General features: G+C 40.1%; 1 long non-coding RNA gene across 1 annotated transcript; it reads left to right on the top strand.

Annotated features, from left to right (window-relative positions):
- The first annotated feature begins 9176 nt into the window (after positions 1 to 9176).
- LOC113885498 lies at positions 9177 to 16951 on the top strand. Its single transcript, XR_003509229.1, has 2 exons — positions 9177 to 9609; positions 14596 to 16951. It is a non-coding gene; the product is annotated as an uncharacterized LOC113885498 (long non-coding RNA).
- The last annotated feature ends 2505 nt before the right edge of the window (positions 16952 to 19456 follow it).

Genomic DNA, 19456 nt, shown 5'->3' with positions numbered 1-19456 from the left:
GAGCTACCTGTAGGTTTGGCTTGCCATTTGCTGAGAAGACCAAAGGAAGAGAGATTTGGTGAGAGGGACCGGGAGTTCAGGTTTGGACTTAGTCTTAGAAGCTGACTAGATGTGGAGTGGTTGAGGAGGTGGTTGTATGCAACTGGCAGCTCAGGGAAAGTTGGGGTGAAAACGGCAGCCCCAGACATAGCCCAGTCACCTCTGACTGTGAATGTCACCACAGCCAAAGATTAGAGGCTGGAACATAATTCACATGTCTCACTTTTTTATGTTATAAGGTATTTGCAATGAGTTGCATAGATCTAAAACCTAACAGAATTGAGTAACAGCAATGTATATAACAATATATTTTCAAGTAATATCTTTCAGTAAAGACTACATCCTCCCCATGAGCCATTTGTATTCATCTTGTCTCTTGTCTCCCTGTTAGAGCCCCCCATGTCGCCTCTCACCACCCAGAGCCTTGTGCCCCAACAATGACCCAGGAAACTCTGACTGCTCACCCTTCAGACCTTGGTTCCTGTATCCCTTTCCTCAGAAGCCTCAAGCCCTGAGCTCCAGCCATCCTACAAGTGTCAACCCTTCTTTCCAGGGGAGTTTTATATTTATTCTAGTGATCATGTGATTAACATCCCTCTTGCTCATTAGAGTGTAAACCTAGTATAAAATTTTATTCACAGTAGTTTCTCTGGGACCTAGCCTATATCTGGCACAGATACTCAATCATTGTTGCATCAGTGAGTAAAGAGAAAGAAAAACAGACAATAACATTTTACCTTAATCATTTGAGAAACCTGAGCAACGAGTGTGGTCACTAAGGTCCAAGTCCTCTAATTTAACATTAATAATCCCCTAAAAACCATGATAAAGTGAAAGGAAAAATTTAAATGTGTTTACATGTTATTTGTTGTTCAGTCACCCAGTCACGTCTGACTCTGCCACGCCATGGACTACAGCATGCCAGGCCTCCCTGTCACTCATCATCTTTTGGAGTTTGCACAAGTTCGTGTTCATTGCATTGGTGATGCCATCCAGTCGTCTCATCCTCTGACGCCCTCTTCTCCTTCTGCCCTCAATCTTTCCCAGTACCAGGGACTTTTCCAATGAGCCATCTTTTCGAATCAGATGACCAAAATACTGGAGCTTCAGCTTCAGCCTCAGTCCTTCCAGTGAATATTCAGGGTTGATCTCCCTTCAGATTGACTGGTTTGATCTCCTTGCTGTCCAAGAGACTTTCAGGAGTCTTCTCCAGCACCAAAGTTTGAAGGCATCCTATAAGAGGATCCTATTTCCCAAAGAGCTAAAAAAAATTATAAAATTGCTCCTCACACCTTTGCATTTCATATTTGATGACATTTTCATCATTCTTTAAACATTCCTAAATTTTGTACTTTTTCTTTGACAATTTTTTAAAGAAATTGAACACATTCTCAACTGGCTTAATTGTAAATACCAGTCAAATGAGGTTAAAGTTTCACTGTCAGCATACCTGATGGTTTGTATCATTGTTTTAATCAAATTAAGTTTATAAGATCTATACTTTTATCACTATTATTGGCATTGTCATTTTCCTTTCATTTTTATAAAATAACAAGGGACAAATGTACTAAAATACTTAAATGCATACACTATTGTACAGATGGAAATGGTGACAGTAAAACAGACTGGGAAGTTCAAGCAGTCCATCTTTCCACTTAAACAATGATCCAACTGGCCACAACTGTCTGGAGTAACAATTTTTGAACCCTATCATCTAGTTAAACACTTGTAGTATCCAAGGGAGACCTTGATAAAGAGGATAGCATGTTTCAATGAATTTCAGCCTGTTGTATATTAGATTACCAGTCACCAGTGCCTAACCCTGTGGCAGGCATCTGTGGGGATAATTGCCAGCACTCCTGGTGTGGCTTCCTAGAACCAGGCTGGACATAGGACCTTCTCTTCCAAATGTCAAGACTGTGTATTCTGATTGCTGGTTGCTGCTTTTGGTCACTGAGGGACCAGCAGTCACTGTTTCAGCTCCCATGGGCTGCAGTGGCTTCCCAAGAACTTAAAGAGACTCTCCTTTTTGGAGTCAAACATTTAAGTAAATCTTTGTCAAGACACTGACTGCAGAGAAAATGGAATAGAAACTTCAACAACAATACACAACAAGGAATACACACTTTGCAAAAATAGTCTGGAAAAGTCACAAAAGATGGCTCCAACTCTCAAAAAGCAACTCCTGAGGACTTCCAGAACCACCATAATATCTGAAATGTCCAGCTTCTCAATAAAAAATTATAAAACTTACAAATAAATAGGAAAACATAGCCCATTCATGGGAAAGAAGCTTTTGAACTGTGGTATTGGAGGAGATTCTTGAGAGTCCCTTGGACTGCAAAGAGATCCAACAAGTCCATCCTAAAGGAAATCAGTTCTAAATATTCATTGGAAGGACTGATAGTGAAGCTGAAACTCCAATACTTTGGCCACCTGATGGGAAGAACTGACTCATCTGAAAAGACCCTGATGCTGGGAAAGATTGGAGGCAGGAGAAGAAGGTGATGACAGAGGATGAAATGGTTGAATGGTATTACTGATTCGATGGACATGAGTTTGAGTAAGCTCTGGGAGTTAGTGATGGACAGGGAAGCCTGGCGTACTGCACTTCATGGGGTTGCAGGGAGTCGGACATGACTGAGCAACTGAACTGAACTGACTGATCCCTAGGGAAGCCTAGACATTGAAATTATTACTCACAATGTTAAATCAACTGTCTCAAATATGTTCTGTGAGCTAAAAGAAATCATGGACAACAAACAAAAGGAAATCAGGGGGACAACATATGAACAAAATAAGAATGTTAATCAAAATATTGATATTATAAAAAGAAACTGAGCACATTGTGGTGCTAAAAAGTACAATAACTAAAATAAAAACTTTACCAGAGGAGTTCAATAGCAAGTTGAGTAAGTGGAAGAAAGGATCAGTGAATTTAAAGAGAAAAACATTGAAATTATCCTTTCTTTGGCGCAGGAAGAAAAAAGAATGAGGAAAATGACCAGAGGCTGAGGGAGCTATAGAACACCATCAAATGCACCAGTGTTCAGATTATCAGACTTCCACAGGGGAAGAAAGAAATGAGCAGAAAAATAATTTGAGAAAAAATAGTCCCAAGCTACCCAAATCTGAGGGAAGATATGAATATACACATTCAAGAATCTCAGGTTTCCAATCTCAGAACTCCAATAAGGATTAAATTCTAAAGACATCCACATAGAATTAAAAAATAAATAAATAAAATAAAATTTCAATCAAAAAAAAAAAAAAGATACTTGAGACCCCCCCAAAAAGAAAGAAATCCACATAGAAACACATTAGAGCCAAATTGTTAAAACACAAAAACAAACAGAGAATCTTGAAAGTAGCAAGAAAAAAAATGACTCATTATGGCCAAGCAATCTTCAATGAAATAAATAGTTAATTTCTTCTCAATAACCATAAAAGCCAGAAGACAGTAGGACTTCTATCAACCTAAAAGTCTATACCTAGCAAAACTATCTTTCAAGAATGAGGGAGAAATTAACATATTTCTAGATAAACAAATGCTGAGAGTTAATCACCAGTAGACCTGCTTTGTAAGAAATGCAAAAGAGAATTCTTCAGACTGAAATTAAAAGCCACTACAGAATGGCTTCAGTCAGTAAAGAGTCTGCCTGCAGTTCAGAAAGCCTGTGTTCGATCCTTGGATTGAGAAGATCCCCTGGAGAATGAAATGGCAACCCCCTTCAGTTCTTGCCTGGAAAATCTCATGGACAGAAGAGTCTGGTGGGCTACATCCATGGGGATCTCAAGAGTCGGACACAACTTAGTGACTAAACTACCACCAAGGATGTCATCAAGAGAGTGATAATATAGTGCACAGAATGAGAGAAAATATTTGCAAAAACAAAAAAAATCTACAAATCATATATCTGATACACAGTTAAAATACAGAATATATAAAGAACCTCTAAAACTCAACAACAAAAAAATCAAACAGCCCAAATCAAAAATGGACAAAGGATTTGATGGACATTTCTCCAAAGAAGATATACAAATGGAAACAAATACATGAAAAGATGTAAATAACCTTAGTCTTTAGAGAAATACAAATCAAAAAACTGCAATGAGATACCACTTCATATCCACTAGCATGATTATTACGAAAAATTAGAAAATAAAAAGTGTTGGTGAGGATGTGAAGAAGTTGGAACACTTAGACACTGCTGGTGAGAACATACAATGTTATAGTTGCTGCATCACACCATTTAGTGGTTACCTCAAAAAGGTAAACATAGAATTACCATAAGATCCATCAATTTAATTCTAAGTATATGCCCAAAGAATTGAAAGCAAGTATTCAAAACAGATACTTTTATACTCATGTTTACAGCAGCATTGTTCACAATATACCAAAAGGTGCAAAGAGTTCAAACATCCATCAGCAGATGGATGGATAAAGAATTTGTGGTTGGGGGTGGAGGGAAGAAGGAGAGGGTAGGACAAATGGAGAGAATAACATAGAAACATATACACTGTCATGTATAAAATAGCCAGTGGGAATTTGCTGTGTGACTCAGGAAACTCAAACTCAGGCTCTGTAACCACCTAGAGGGGTGCGATGGGGTGGGAGGTAGAACAGGGACGGGACATATGTGTACCTTTGACTGATTCATGTTGACGTGTGGCAGAAACCAACACAGTATTATAAAGCAATCATCCTTCAATTAAAGATAAATAATTTTTTTAAAAAAGAAACCATACAACAGAATACTATTTAGGCCTAAAAAAAAAGAAATTCTGACACATCCTAGAACATGGATGACCTTGAAGACATTATGCTACATAAAATAACCCAGACACAAGACAATAAATATGGTAATAAGTCCACTTATTTGAGGTATATAGAATAGGTAAACTCATGAGACAGAAAGCAGAAGTAACTTGAGGCTGCTCAGTGTGGTAGTGGAGAGGTATTGTTGAATGCATACAGAGTTTCTATTTAGGATAATGAAAATTATCTGGAATTGAATAGTGGTGGTGCTTACACAACAGTGTGAATGTATTTAATGCCATTGAATTGTTCACTTAAGATGGTTAAAAAAGGAAATTTTTTTGTATTTTGTCACAATATAAAAATAATAAAATAAAATAGGGCTTCCCTGGTGTGCGGTGGTTCAGTGGTTAAGAGTCTGCCTGCCAGTGCAGGGGACACAGATTCAATCCCTGGTCTGGGAGGATCACAGATGCCATGAGGCCACTAGGTCTGTACACCACAACTACTGAATCCTGAGTACCCTAGAGCTTGTGCACCATAACAAGAAAAGCCACCCCAGGGAGAAGACTGCATGCCGCAACTAGAGGGCAGCTCCTACCCACTGCAGCCAGAGGAAGCCCTTGTGCAGCAACAAAGGTCCAGTGCAGCCAAAAATAAATTAAATCAATAATAATGTAAAATAAAATAAAAAGATCAACCCAGGTACACTGTCCACATTTGTCATTTTATCACCAGCGCCTGACTCACTGCAGACACTCAAAAAGTATTTGTTGAATGCATGCATGAATGAATGAATGTTAGCAAGAAGCAGTTCTCAAACTGTGTGATATCAGAGTATCTCTGTGTCAGAATCCTTGGAGGCCTTGTCAGCGCATAAATTGCTGGGCACAGATCAGGGATGAAACCTGAGAATTTGCATTTCTGACAAGTTTCCAAGATAACACTGATGCTGCCAGTCTGGGACCACACATTGAGAACTCCTGATTTACGAGAATAATCACCACTGTTGAAGAACAAGGCCCCTGCTCAGATATGAAGTAAATAAGTAAAGCCTTAGATTCCTCTCAAAATCCTAGTCTGGGGAGCCCAAAACATGACTGAATCTCTTATCACCCTAAGTGGAGGATACAGAAAGCCAGATTTAATAAGATTGAAAGAGAAAGTAATAAAGCTTTTTGTGTATGTGACTATTAAATTTTTACTCAATAAAGCAGGTAAAGAAACCAGTTCCTGAAGGAAGTTAGTCCTCAATGAGACCCATAAAGGCAAAACCAGAAACGGATTGAAATTCTGAGTCTGCTGCTCACTAGTTGGGTAACTTAGGGTGGAATATCCACCCTAAGTTGCTCTCTGAACTTCAAATACTATACCTTAAAATAGAGATGGGCTTCCCTGGTGGCTCAGGTCAGTTCAGTTCAGTCACTCAGTCATGTCCGACTCTTTGTGACCCCATGGACTTCAGCAAACCAGGCTTCCCTGTTCATCACCAACTCCCGGAGCTTGCTCAAACTCATCCATCAAGTTGATAATGCCATCCAATCATCTCATCCTTTGTCATCCCCTTCTCCTCCTACCTTCAATCTTTCCCAGCATCAGAGTCTTTTCTTTTTAAAAAAATTAATTTATTTTAATTGGAGGCTAATTACTTTGCAATGTTGTGGTGGTTTTTGCCATACTTTGACATGAATCAGCCACAGGTGTACATGTGTTCCCCATCCCTCTGGGTTGTCCCAGTGCACTGGCTTTGAGTGCCCTGTTTCATGCATCAAACTTGGACTGGTGATCTATTTCACATATGGCAATATACATGTTTCAGTGCTATTCTCTCAAATCATCCCACCCTCTCCTTCTCCCACAGAGTCCAAAAGTCTGTTCTTTACATCTGTATCTCTTTTGCTGTCTCGCATATAGGGTCATTGATACCATCTTTCTAAATTCCATATATATGCATTAATATGGTGCTTTCCTTTCTGGCTTACTTCACTCTGTATAATAGGCTTGAGTTTCATTCACCTCCTTAGAATTGATTCAAATGCATTCTTTTTAGTAGCTGAGTAGTATCCCATTGTGTATATGTACCACAACTTTCTTTTCTAATGATTCGGCTCTTCAAATCAGGTGGGCAAAGTATTGGAGCTTCAGCTTCAGCATCAGTCCTTCCAATGAATATTCAGGACTGATTTACTTTAAGATTGACTGGTTTGATCTCCTTGCAGTCCCAGGGACTCTTAAAAGTCTTCTCCAACACAGTTCAAAAGCGTCAATTCTTCAATGCTCAGCTTTCTTTATACTCCAACTCTCACATCCATACATGACTACTGGAAAAACCACAGCTTTGACTAGATGGACCTTTGTCAGCAAAGTAATGTCTCTGCTTTTTAATATGCTGTCTAGGTTGGTCATGCTTTTCTTCCAAGGAGCAAGTGTCTTTTAATTTCATGGCTGCAGTCACCATCTGTATTGATATTGGAACCCAAAAAAATAAAATTTGTCACTGTTTCCATTGTTTCCACATCTATTTGCCATTAAGTGATAGGACCGGATGCCATGATCTTAATTTTTTGACTGCTGAGTTTTAAGCCAGCTTTGTTAGTCTGCTGTTTCACTTTCATCAAGAGGTTCTTCAGTTCCTCTTCACTTTCTGCCATAAGGGTGGTGTCATCTACATATCTGAGGTTATTGATATTTCTCCCAGAAATCTTGATTCCAGGTTGCGTTTCATCCAGCTGAACATTTTGCATGATGTACTCTGCATATAATCTAAATAAGCAGGGTGACAATATACAGCCTTGATGCACTCCTTTCCCGATTTGGAACCAGTCTGTTGTTCCATGTCTAGTTCTAACTGTTGCTTCTTGACCTGCATACAGATTTCTCAAGAGACAGGTAAGGTGGTCTGGTATTCCCATCTCTTGAAAAATTTTCCAGTTTGTGGTTATCCACACAATCAAAGGCTCTAGCATAGTCAATAAAGCAGAAGTAGATGTTTTTCTGGAACTCTCTGGCCTTTTAGATGATCCAGCAGATGTTGGCAATTTGACCTCTGGGTCCTCTGCCTTTTCTAAACCGGGCTTGAACATCTGGAAGTTCATGGTTCATGTACTGTTGAAGCCTGGCTTGGAGAATTTTGAGCATTACTTCGCTAGCGTGTGAGATGAGTGCAACTGTGAGGTAGTTTGAACTTTCTTTGGCATTGCCTTTCTTTGGGATTGGAATGAAAACTGACCTTTTCCAGCTGCGTTTTCCAAATTTGCTGACATATTGAGTGCAGCACTTTCACAGCATCATCTTTGAGGATTTGAAACAGCTCAGCTGGAATTACATCACCTCCACTAGCTTTATTCATAGTGTTGCTTCCTAAGGCCAACTTGACTTGGCATTCCAGGATGTCTGGCTCTAGGTGAGTGATAACACCATCATGGTTATTAAGATCTTTTCTGTATAGTTCCGTGTATTCTTGCCACCTCTTCTTAATATCTTCTGCTTCTGTTAGGTCCATACCATTTCTGTCCTGTATTGAGCCCATCTTTGCATGAAATGTTCCCTTGGTATCTTTAATTTTCTTGAAGAGATAGCAGTCTTTTCCATTCTATTGTTTTCCTCTATTTCTTTGCACTGATCGCTGAAGAAGGCTTTCTTATTTCTCCTTGCTATTCTTTGCAACTCTGCATTCAGATGGGTATATCTTTCCTTTTTCCTTTTCCTTTAGCTTCTCTTCTTTTCTCAGCTATATGTAAGGCCTCCTCTAACAATTTTGCATTTTTTTTCCTTGGGGATGGTCATGATCACTGCCTTCTGTAAAATGTCACAAACCTCTGTCCATAGCTTTTCAGGCACTCTGTCTATCAGATCTAATCCCTTGAATCTATTTGTCACTTCTACTGTATAATCATAAGGGATTTGATTTAGGTTATACCTAAATGTGCTAGTAATTTCCCCTACTTTCTTCAATTTACATCTGAATTTTGCAATAAGGAGTTCATGATCTGAACCACAGTCAGCTCCTGGTCTTGTTTTTTGATGACTGTATAGAGCTTCTGGTGGTTCTGACAGTAAAGATATGCCTGCAGTGTGGGAGACCTAGGTTTCGTCCCAGGGTTGGGAAGATCCCCTGGAGAAGCTCATGGCCATTCCAGTTTTCTTGCCTGGATTATCCCCATGGACAGAGGAGCCTAGTGGGCTGAAGTACATGGGGTCACAAAGAGTTGGATATGACTGAGCAACTAAGCACAGCACAAAATAGAGATGGTAACAGAAAACTGATGGGGTTATCATAAGCTTTAGAAGAAAAAGAGCAAAATTAAAATATAGGCAATGCTCTCTTACCCAACTGCTACTTGTTGGGAAGCCCAGTACAAAATAGCCGGTTGGAGGAAGTCCTTGGGAAAATGGCAAAGGGCCAGAAATACCCCGGCTTGGTGTGCTTGGGCAGAATAACATCTCCTGCCTTTGGTTATGCCCGGTGCCAAGATTTAATAATAAGTATTAAGGATGTTGCTTGAGAGAACAGGTTATGGGATAAGCACATGGGTCACTTAGAGCACGCTGTCCTTGAAATATTTTTACTGATTAGGTGTTAACCCTGTACGCGCTCTGCTGGCTATATACTCTAAGCTCTTTGTTCCTACTTCTATAAAAAGGCTTGACTGCAGAAATAAACTTGTCAGTCCTTGCAAGAGACTGTCTGAGTGTCCTTCTTTCAGGTTCGTCGCTTCCAAGTCCCGGGGAGAAAAGTCCCCAACAAGTGGCGCCACGAACAGGGACTTGAAAAGAAGGCTGAACAAAGCAACGAGCCCCTGCAGAAAGAGGTAAGCAGGATGGGACAACATAGCAGTAAAATTCCTTTCATTTCTACAATACATCATTTTTTGAAACAAAACAGTGTTAATGTTTCAAGAGATCTGTTGAATGACTGCTATCATATTTTACTGGAACAATTCATGGTTCCCAGAAGAGGGAACACTCAATCTAGACATATAGAAAAGGGTTAAAAATAATGTTTTGCGAGCATATTGGCAAGGGTTACATGGTCACTCATACGGGCTATCATAGAACAAATTGAAGGGCATAATGTTAATTTAGAAGTAAAAAACTATTCAATCTTTACATGAACATGAGCATAAGGAACAAGATATGCAAGGTGCTTTGAAATATAAGAATGTTATGCTCAATCAGACACAGTCCTTAAAAAAACAACTTAGAGACATATATACAGGATGTGTCAAAACTGAAGCCACTTAGAATGGAGGTCATTTCATTCAATGGACAGCCCAAATCTGAGGTTTTTCCTTCTGCTCCACCTGTAACAGCAATTGCTAACTTTGCTCGTACTAATCATTTCACTTCTCCTCAGGAGATGCCTGCTTGCACTCTCGCTTTCCCAATGCAATTTAATCAACATGCCCAAGACCAAAATACTTGGGCTAATCTAGATTTTGGCATGTTTTCTATCTTTAAGAAAGCATGCACTCTGTATGGACCTACTTCTCCTTATTGTATAGAATTTCTTGGAGGATGGGCTGACCATTGGATGCCATATGATTTTTTTCAAATAGCAAAGACAATTCAAAATCCTCAACAATTACTTCAATGGCAAATATGGGTTAATGATGAGGCCCAACAAATGCTGATTGACCAGCAATCTCATGGTAACCCTGCCAATTTAACCTATGATGTACTCACTGGAACAAGAGCCATGGCCGATATGATTGCGCAATTAGCTAATATTACCCCTCAGATGTTACATTTCATTAAAGAAACTGCCTGCAGGGCATAAGCAAAGGTTGATAGCAATAACTCTGATGGTTCATTTGTTAAGATTATTCAAGGACATGAAGAGTAATATTCTCAATTTATAGGAAAATTAAAGGATGCAATTGAGAAATCTATTAAGGATGTGACTTTACAAAATATTATTTTAAAACAACTTGCTTTTGAAAATGTTAATGAGGAATGTCAATCCATGCTTAGACCAATTCAAGAGACTAGCTCTCTTATGGAATATTTGAAAGCTTATAAGGATACCAGATCTAATTTCCATAGAGCAAAATTGGCAACATTAGAACACATGTATACCTGTGGAGGAATCATTTTGATATTTGGCAAAACTAATACAATTATGTAAAGTTTAAAAATAAAATAAAATTAGAAAAAAAAAAAAGAAAGAAACCTTTAATGTACAGAAAGCTACTAATGCCAAATGTTTTAACTGTGGGAAGCCCAGCCATATGAAAAAACAATGTCGCATGCCAACACAGGCCAGAAAAAATAATACTACTTCTAATAAGAAGAGACCCCCAGGAGTATGTCCAAGATGTAAAAAGGGGTTCCATTGGCTGAATGAATGTCATTCTAAATTTGATAAGGATGGAAACACTTTGAACCCCGGTGCACAACAAAAACAACAGGGAAACTGATAAAGGGGACATCCTCTAGCCCCACTACAAAAGGAGGACCTAGCGTTATGATGCTACAAGCAGCTACATCTAAGAGTGCTTGCATTGATATACCTAGTTCTTATGATATGGAACTAATAGAATTATACAACCCCCACAAAATTCCCACTGGATATTATGGCCTGATTCCACCCGGGACAGTGGGACTGATTTTGGGACGTAGTAGCTGCACAATGAGAGGTTTAGTGGTATTGACCGTTGTTGTGGATGAAGATTATGAAGGGGAAATAAATGTTATGGTAAATGTTGTGAAAATGGGAAATATATACTTACAAATAGGAGAACATTTTGCACAATTATTACTTTTGCCATATGTCAAACCAATGAAGGCATCTGATAAAGTTTGGCAGGGAGGCTTTGGCAGTACCAACCTTACTGCTGCACTATCCGCCTTATTAAGGAACATCAGAAACCCATACTTACTTTACGCATACGGGAAAAAATTTTCACAGGCATATTAGATACCAGAGCTAACATTTCAATCATTAGAGCTGCAGAATGGCCCCTTGATTGGGGTAAGAGTATGGCTCCTTCTAGACTATTAGGAGTGAGTAAAACTGATGCCACACAAACTTTTGTCAGTGCATCCTTTTTACAAGTGTATGGCCCTGATCAAATTGTAGCTTATCTTAAACCATATATTACTAATATCCCTATCAGTTTATGGGGATGGGATTTTCTTGAACAAACGAAAGCCACAATTTCTTTAAATGAACCTTCTTAATGGGGGCCATTGAGTTAACACTGCTGCCTTTCGATTGGGAATCTGATACGCCAATATGGACACCTCAATGGCCCCTAACTAAAGAAAAATTGGCAACTCTTACACAATTAGTTGGAGACGGAAATGGCAACCCACTCCAGTGTTCTTGCCTGGAGAATCCCAGGGATGGGGGAGCCTGGTGGGCTGCCGTCTGTGGGGTCACACAGAGTCGGACACTACTGAAGCGACTTAGCAGCACACAATTAGTAAATGAACAATTACAAAAAGCTCATATAGAACCTTCATTTTCCCCATGGAATTCCCCTGTTTTTGTAATAAAAAAGAAATCAGGAAAATAGCAAATGTTGATAGATTTAAGAAATGTTAATAATACCATGTTACCTATGGGGCCCTTACAACCCAGATTGCCCTCCCCTTCTATGGTACCAAAAGGATGGTCTATAGTTATTATTGACTTAAAAGACTGCTTTTTTACTATACCTTTGCACCCTAAAGATAGAAAACGTTTTGCCTTTTCAGTTCCGTCTATAAATCCTGTTCATGGCTCCTGTTAAAAGATTTCAATGGAAGGTGCTACCTCAGGAAATGATGAACTCTCCTACCATTTGCCAATATCTCATATCTGTTTTATTACAACCCACTAGAGATAAGTATCCTACTGCATTTATAATTCATTACATGGATGATACACTTCTTTCTATGGAACCTGAACTCTATTTGCAACAGTTATATAATGAAGTTACTACTACTCTTCAAAATCATGGCCTGCTTGTTGCGCCAGATAAAATTCAGTGGAAAGCACCCTTTAATTATTTAGGACATGTTATGGAAGAATCTAAAATCAAACTTCAAAAACTCAAATTTCTGTGCAGTCTCTATGCACACTGAATGATTTTCAAAAATTGCTAGGAGATATTAATTGGCTGCGGCCATCTGTTGGCATCCCCACCTATGCCTTACAAAATCTATTTAAAATTTTAAAGGGATCCCCTGACCCTAATAACCCTAGGCAGCTAACAAAAGAGGCCAAAGAAGAACTGGCCTTAGTGGAGAAACGCATTCAACAATCTTTTTCAACTCGGCTAGATTATGATCAACCAGTTTCTTTATATATATTCCCCACTGAACATTCGCCCACTGCAATTATAGTTCAGCATAGTCCAATAGAATGGGTATATTTACACACTAAACAGTCTAAAAAATTGTATCATATATTGAGAAAATAGGGCACTTAATTGTGTCAGGAAGAAGCTGTATACAAACTTTGACTGGATTTGATCCATATGCAATACACATTCCCTTGACAAAAAAGGAATTACAAATTGCCTTACAGTATAACTTGACCATGCAAATGGCATTAAGTGATTTTCAAAATGTTATCTCATTTCATTTGCCGAAAGGAAAATTATGGGACTTTCTACAATGTACTAAATTCATTGTAACTAATATCATTGCATCCCAGCCTATTTCCAATGCACCCACCTATTTCATTGATGGCAACAAGAAAGGCATAGCAGGGATTGTCGGCCCTGATATCAAAGAGAAATTACCCACTACCTATTCTTCAGTACAAAGAGTTGAGTTGTATGCTTTATATGCTCTTTTGTCGCTTCAACCATTATCCTTCAACGTATATACTGATTCCAAATACCTTGCTTCCCTTTTTCCTGATTTTGTTACCGCCTTTTTATACAACCTAGATGAAGAATTATATACTCCCTTTTCACAGACTCAGGCTTTAATTCGCTCACGTATGGAACCTTCCTTTATTGCACATATACGTGCTCATTCAGGTTTACCTGGCCCTCTGGTTGCAGGAAATGATGCCCTTGACGGGCTCATAGCTCCCATTTTTACGTCTGCCAGTGACGAACATGCTAATCTTCATACCAATGCTAACAGATTGCACTCTAAATACCATATTCTTCTCACTGAAGCGTGGCATATTAATGAAACCTGTGATGTCTGCGTCCCTCTGCGCTTACGAACTACGAGTTCAGGAGTTAATCCCCGGGGGGAAACAGCCTAACTCCCTTTGGCAATCCTGTTTCACTCACTGCTCCTTAGGAAAGTTTTCCTTGCTTTTTGTCTCAGTTGATACATTTTCAGGCTTTATCTAGGCAGTACCTGTCTCTTCAGAATCCAGTAAACACGCCATTTCCACACTCTTACTCACCTTCCCCGTTATGGGGATTCCTTCTTTCTTGAAAACAGACAATGGACCTGCATTCACCTTGCATTCGTTTCGTTCATTTTTATCAGAATGGAACATAACACACATTACAGGAATACCCTATATCCTCAGGGTCAAGCCATTATTGAAAGAGCCCATCGCACCCTAAAAACTCATTTATTAAAACAGAAAGGGGGAATATGGAAGAGGAGATACACTTCTTATCCCATGAACCCTCAATTACTATTACCTTTAACTCTTTATTCCCTGAATTTTTTAAACTTAACAAAAAATAATTCTGATACTCGTGCAGATAGACATTTTGCAGAAGACAAAAACAGCAAATTAGAAATCAATACACCAATATGGTATAAGCAATTTAATCAGTGGCTTCCAGGAATCTTATGACTCCTAGGCAAGGGTTATGGTCTTGTCATTGCAGATGGAGAGGAAATCTGGGTTCCCCTTTGCCATGTCCGTTACCGAGAGGGGCCCCAAGACTGGACTCCCTCGGGAAGTGACGAAGTTGAGGAAAAGGGTCTCGTCAATGACTTTGGAGGAGCCAATGAGGAAACGCCATCGTCTGAATCCTTACCTGACATGGACTAAAGTGAAAAACATGACTCGTCAGGCTGAGCAGACACTGAAGAGTACTGGAACTCCTATGACTCCAGATAAGCTGTTTCTGGCAATGTTAGCTGTTCTTTCCTGTTCCTCTGGGGTAAGTGCAGAATATGTTTATTGGGCATACATACCCAACCCACCATTTCTCTCCATAATGGATTGGGTAGATAAAGCCCCTATGATCTTTACTAATGACAGCATGCATTTTCCAAGTCCCTGGTCCACAAAGCGACCAATTCATTAAAAAGGTGAGGGAAAGCCAATCAACATTTCCATGGGATTCAAAACCTTGCCTATCTGTTTCGGATCTCATCCCCTTTGCATGACTATCTTCCCACAGTGGTGGGCATACTCTGCCAACAATGGGACTGCTTTGCATCTGGGAATGTTTGCTATGGCATCTTTCTTACTTAATGGCTCCAAGTGACATTATCCAGGCCAGATAGCCAACTACTTGGACTCGCTTTTTCAACCAGAGGAACCTTCATGTCATACTGTATCTTGGAGAAGAAAACAGGAGATACAACCATTACATTGGTCTGATTGTCGAGGCCAATTTGGGAAAGTTTCTATAATTCAGCAAAATCATTCTAATCATACATTTAAATTTGTTGACTGGGGACCTCACGGGTTGTTTGTAAACTGTTCTGAAGAGCAGGAAGAACATCATAACTGCTCCTGGTTTAATAGATCAAGCATTGGAGGCTTTCATAAATCTAAGACAAGTTTCTGGACTGATAAGGACATATTGCTGAATTGGTATAACGGGGGCTTATCACCCCCATGACCCAGGATTGTTGTCCCCTTTGTGGGGCCAGAGCAATGGCACATTTGGAAAATTTCAGCAGCCTTAGAGCACTTTGCTAGTGTTTATGGGACTATGGTGTGTTTCATCCTTCTAATTATACCTTCCTATACAATAGTACTGGCTATATTCAATCATGTGTTCACCTTCCATACTTGTTTATTGTAGGGCATTTTGATATTGACTTATCGACTAAGATTGTCAATTGTACTGCATGTGCATTGTATACCTGCCTTAATCACATCATTTCATATCACAATGCTAGCATTGTGCTAGTTAAACAAGGATCTGAGTTATGGCTTCCTGTAAACTTAACTGAGCCTTGGACTGATTCTGTATTTCTTTCTGTATTGTTGAAAACTGGACTTAGGTGATCTAAGCGCATCATTGGGTAGATTATTGCAGGCATCTTAAGCCTTATCTCTATTGTGACTGTAGGAACTTTTCTGGTATGGCTTTACATAATTCTATACAAAGTCATGATTTTATCACTGCTTGGCACAAAGACTCTCATGGTCTTTGGACTCGACAAGCTCAAATAGATCAGCAATTACAAACATGACTTAATGAGTTACAAACTGTGGTTATCCACTTAGGAGATCAAGTGCAGCAACTGACTTTCCAAACACGTATACATTGTCACTGGAATTTTACTTCTTTTTGTCTGACTCACATGCCCTATAATAGCACTGAATATCCTTGGGATAAAGTTAAAGCGCATTTGCAGGATCTCACAGACAACTCGAGTTTAGACATCACTTTGTTGAAACAACAAGTTGCTAATTTTCAAGTTAAGGTACCTAAGGAATTGTACAGCACTCAATTTTACGATACTTTAACCAAAACCCTATCGTCTCTAGACCCTAGAGCTTGGTTTTCAGGAAGCAACATTTTTATATATGTATTAATCACCCTGCTTTTTCTGTCATTGCTTATAGGATATAGATGTCTCTACTCAAGACTCCATGCCTCCCACAATGGAGTCCAACTAGCAGCTGCCATGCTTAAATTAAAAAAAAAGGAGGATATGTTGGGAAGCCCAGTACAAATAGCCAGTTGGAGGAAGTCCTTGGGAAAATGGCAAAGGGCCAGAAATACCCCAGCTTGGTGTGCTTGGGCAGAAAAACATCTCCTGCCTTTGGTTATGCCTGGCGCCGAGATTTAATAATAAATATTAAGGATGTTGCTTGAGAAAACGGGTTATGGGATAAGCACATGGGTCACTTAGAACGCGCTGTCCTTGAAATATTTTTACTGATTAGGTGTTAACCCTGTATGCGCTCTGCTGGCTGTATACTCTAAGCTCTTTGTTCCTACTTCTATAAAAAGGCTTGACTGCAGAAATAAACTTGTCAGTCCTTGCAAGAGACTGTCCGAGTGTCCTTCTTTCAGGTTCATTGCTTCCAAGTCCCAGGGAGAAAATCCCCAACACTACTCAACCAACTTGCCAATTTAATTTCTCCATCTTCCTGACCTAGGCCTGCTGCAGGTTCATGGCCGGCATACTCTTGCCTGTCCTTCCCATGGAATCAGCCTTCTGTATCCACAGATGCAGACACTTGGATGTGGAGAGCTGTCTATACTCCACTATTTTATATTGTATAAGGGACTTGAACATCTATGGCTTTTGGTACCCATGGGAGTCCTGGAACCAATTCCCATGGATAACATGGATTGATACTGTACTTTTGCTACCACCAGCAGAGTCAGAGGCATTACAAATCAGGTGTGTCTGTTATCAAACCTGTGTGCTGGCTGTACTTACCAATGTAATTATGTAATTTAACTCAATATTACTTAAATCCATGAAATATGAGTGCAAAAAGAAAGAACACTATTGTTTCTATGGAAGACAACTTGAATGCTTTGGAAAGTCTCCTAAAGGCAAGTTGTTAAATAAATTACTATCAGACTTCATAAACGTGAGACATCTGTGAAAGCGTGGGAAAACAGTTAAAATCTATAAAGATGCTTTGCTTCATTGGTCCACATACCTTTAAGTCCTTGCTCCACTTAAGAGGATCTCAAACTGGAAATCTTAGCAGATCACAGAAGTGGTTTATGCAAGAATAACATATGGAACACCAGTCAGCTTCTGTCCTCAAAGGAAGAGTTTCAGCCTTGTATCAATAGATCATCCTGCAAAATGAACAGAATCATGTTTTAAAGTAAAATGTTTAAAGTCTGAAGAAATCACTCTGTATGCTTCCCCACTTCAACTTTCACAGCCCACAGCACCAATCCAACCACACTGGGTAAGAAGTGTTCACAGTACTTGGTGCTGCTGAAATGTTACTTCTTCTCCCACCACTACCCCTGCCACCTTGAGAGTTCCATTTGGTTTCACACCCAAATGTCATTCCTGTTAACATTTCATTGGTAAATACACACTGTTGAAGTGTGCTATTTACAGAGACAATTTGCAGCCCGGGACATTTCCATTTTACACTTTCCAGAAGCCTCCCCAACAGCTCAGCAAGATGCAGGGAGGCTGGGGAGAGTGGCAGCACAGACACACTCAGGAGTATTCACCCAGCCTTTAATACAAGTATAGCACCTGCTCTTACACAGCACACTGATGATGATAAGCTCTTGGAAGGTGATAAGCTCCTGGCACCCCTTGGAGCTGGGCCACTGCTGTTCTTTTCCACTTAGAAGGTTAGGGAGTGGGTCACAGAAAGGTTAATTGACTTGCTTAAGTCAGCACTACAAGTCAATAGGAGAGATGGAGTCAGATGTCCGGTGGCTGAGGTTGCCACCTGTCAGACCTGGTCTCGAAGTTTCCGGTTTAATTCCTTTCCCAAGAGCTTATATGTGTTTGTTTAGCACAACAATACCTTTATGTAAAATATAAAGTATGTGTGTATGTGTGTGTGTGTATATGCATGTCTATCTTTCCTCCTTCATGAGAACACCTGGGAAAGAAACAGTCTGTTCAAAGTTTTGTCACGTTCACTTCCTCTAGTTTCTCAATTGACTGGAAAGAACCCAGCTCCCCCACTCTCCCTGCCCCTATTTCTGCATTTGCTGATAACTTGTTTCTTAAAGAAAGAAGCAGATGCCAGGGCCGCTGCATACACCATTCCAGTGCATTCACAGCAACAAGAAAAAGCTGGGAGAAACAGCCCAATCTGGGCAAAGAACTGCAGCCTGGAGATAAACTCGCCTGAAGAGCAGGCTGTCCTTGCCCTCATCAAGTCCTAGAATTGGAAGACAAGCAGCCTATCTATGGCTAAAACATCCTACTGTGTAAAGATAGGGTTCCTTGGTGCTCAAAACATTCCTCTTTCCCAGGCCCCTCAGCTGTGGCCGCATCATGGTTAGGACACTTGAAGAGGTCGGTCATAAGTTGTGACTGTTGGCATGTAAGCTGCTTGCATGGTAAAAGGAGGAAAAGTTATGCAAATATCACCTCAGTCTGAGGAGCAAATACAGGTGGGCCACAGAGTGAATGTAAGCAGGGAGGATTGATAAGATCCTGTCGTCTCTCCCAGGGCCCACCTGAGAGCCTCTGGGACCAACATTCAGTCATCCACAAACATCTATCAGGTAGTTACTATGCACTCTGGGTGCTGACCTTCAGAGGAAACCCCCACTCCCCACAGCATGGAGGGGAGTAGGCAGAAAAAGATTAGGAAGAAGAATGAGGAAGAGACTAAACCCATGGGCTTGGTACAGTCTCTGTAGCTGCCTAATGAGTCACCATGTGCCATCCCAAACTCCACCCTGAGACCAGAACCCTTCTGCCTGCCCTGTGCCTTCTGCTTTCCTCCCAAGCTTTAGGGATCCATAGAGGGTGATGGCCCAGACCCACGAGGTTGGTAGGAATCTGTGTCACATGGAACCAGCAAGACCATAAAGGAATCCTTCATTC

The sequence above is a fragment of the Bos indicus x Bos taurus genome, chromosome 28 (assembly GCF_003369695.1).
Source record: "Bos indicus x Bos taurus breed Angus x Brahman F1 hybrid chromosome 28, Bos_hybrid_MaternalHap_v2.0, whole genome shotgun sequence".
Classification (NCBI taxonomy): domain Eukaryota; kingdom Metazoa; phylum Chordata; class Mammalia; order Artiodactyla; family Bovidae; genus Bos; species Bos indicus x Bos taurus.
The sequence above is the reverse complement of the archived record's forward strand: the minus strand, read 5'-3'. Positions and strand labels throughout refer to the sequence as shown.